At 34.6% G+C, this 2,412-nt stretch overlaps 1 pseudogene; it reads left to right on the forward strand.

Annotated features, from left to right (window-relative positions):
• The window catches only part of LOC102028589, a 5,896-nt pseudogene extending 4,328 nt beyond the window's left edge, over positions 1–1,568 (forward strand).
• The last annotated feature ends 844 nt before the right edge of the window (positions 1,569–2,412 follow it).

The following is a 2,412-nucleotide window of genomic DNA, read 5'->3' on the forward strand; positions in this document are numbered from 1 at the left end:
AAATATGATCCTTCATATATTGAGTTTGGTTTTGTAGCTATAATTGATGGTAAAGTGCTAAAGCCACAGTCTATTATTTGTGGAGATGTATTATCTGATGAAGCAATGAAACCATCAAAACATAAGCAGCATTTATGTTCAAAACATAAAGAAATAAGTTCACAACCAAAAGAATTCTTCAAGAGAAAGAGTAGTGAGTTAAAAGTCAACCAAAGCAGATATTCAGAGTTCCTCATACAAACATTAGTGCTCTGAGGGCTTCACATAAAATAGCACTCCCAGTTGCCAAGTCCAAAACACCATACACAATTGCTGAGACACTTGTGAAAGACTACCTCAAAGAAGTTTGCTTGGAAATGTTGGGTGAATGTGCAGCTGTGAAAGTAGTGCAAGTACCACTTTCCAATGACACTTTCACTTTTCAATTGAATAGCTTGCCACATTCAAGAGCTGGTAATGACATGGAAAACCAACTCATAGAACAGATACAGCTGACAAAGTACTTCTAATTGCAACTTGATGAGTGCAGAGATATTGCTAACGTGATAATTCTTTTAGTCTATGTGAGGTTTGAACACTATGATGACATAAAGGAAGAATTCTTTCTTCCACCCTTTTGGCCTACAAACACTACAAGTTCAGAGTTATATGAAGCTGTGAAGAACTACATTGACAGATGTGGTTTGGAATTTAAATTTTGTGTAGGGTGTGTTCTGATGCTATAGCTTCAATGACAGGAAAACATTCCAGAGTGGTCACCCAGGTTAAAGAACTTGCTCTAGAATGTAAAGTAACACATTGCTTCATCCATCATGATAGTCTTTTTATGAAAAAAAATCAGCTGAACTATACAGTGTTCTTACTGACATAGTAAAAATTGTAAATTATATAAAATGTAATGCATTCAATTCTAGATTGTTCTCTTTTTTATGTGATAATATGGAAGCTGATTATAAGCATTTGTTACCACATTCTGAGATACGGTGGTTTTCTCGGGGGAAATTTCTGTCAAGACTGTTCAAAATACAAAATGATCTTTTAGCCTTTTTTCAAGGCAAGAAATCTGTTCAGCCTCAACTTTTTTAAAATGTGAATTAGATATCCAGACTTGCTTATTTGTCTGATATCTTTAGTATTTTTAATGACCTTAATTCTTTTGTACAAGGAAAAAATGCAAAATGTTTTCAGTGGCAGATAAGATTGAAGGACAAAAACAAAAGTTAGAAAGTTGGAAAAACAGAGTTTCTAAAGATTGTTACGATGTGTTCCACAATTTAACTACAATCATTAGTGAAGCTGATTATCTTGATAGTGCATATCTGCAGAAAGTTGTCAATGAGCATCTTACAAATTTGTTAGAGTATCTTGAATTTTATTTTCCAACAAAAGAAGATCCACAGATAGGAAATTTATGGATCCAAAACCCATTTCTCTCATCAAAAGATAATTTGAATTTAACTGTAGCCCTTCAGGATGAGTTGTTGGAGCTAGCTTCTGATGAAGGGTTGAAAATCAAATTTGAAAATACAAAAAAATGTAAAGCCAACATAATGGAAAATAAGTTATAAAACATGTATCCAGTAAGAAATAATATCCAAAGTAGGTTAGGAATGCACAACCCAATAGTTAAAAATTAATAATAATCTAATTAAAAATGGGCTGAAAACATGAATACACATTTCCTGCAGAAGACATACAAATTGGCCAAATGATTCTTAAAATAATTAATCATAGTAAAATTTCAAATTAAATCCACAATGTGTTATTTTTCCTAATAGGGCTGCATGGAGTTAGGTCATGAGAATCCAAGACCTGGAAATTGAGAGTTTCCTTGCACCTCAGTTTGGAGGATGAACCATGAAGTTCTGCCACTGTCACCATGCCACAAAATGAATGTGTTGAATTACACCATAAATGCTACAGATGTTATTTGGAATACTATGAGAAGAAAGAAAGAGAAGTAAAGGAAGGGGTCATTAATATTCAAGGAAGACCGAAAAAGAAGTATTGCACTGAACACTGAGCTGTAACAGTCATAGCATCACACTGAGCAAATACAAAGAAAAAGACTATCGATATGTAAGAAAAGAAAAACACCTAAGAAATGATAAAACAACTCCACAGGGAGCCATATCTACCTATTTTCTGGACAAAGACAGTACTGGACAAAGTACTTTCCTCTATAATTAAAAGACAAAAAGAGAACGCATAAAAATGATAAGTCCCTCTGCTCGAAGTTTGTGCTTAATGAGAAGCAAAAATATTCAAAGTTATTCAAAGTATAAATAAAAATAAGTTGAGGGAAGAGGATGGTTACTAAAGTTTCTATTAGAGCCCCCCGTGCCTTGCGCCCAAGCAGCGAGTTCTCCGGGAGCGGCAGGGCTCCTGGGTCCGAGTGTGGGCCGGACTCAT

The sequence above is a fragment of the Chinchilla lanigera genome, unplaced genomic scaffold (assembly GCF_000276665.1).
Source record: "Chinchilla lanigera isolate Chin_1 unplaced genomic scaffold, ChiLan1.0 scaffold00156, whole genome shotgun sequence".
NCBI classification, from domain to species: Eukaryota; Metazoa; Chordata; class Mammalia; order Rodentia; family Chinchillidae; genus Chinchilla; species Chinchilla lanigera.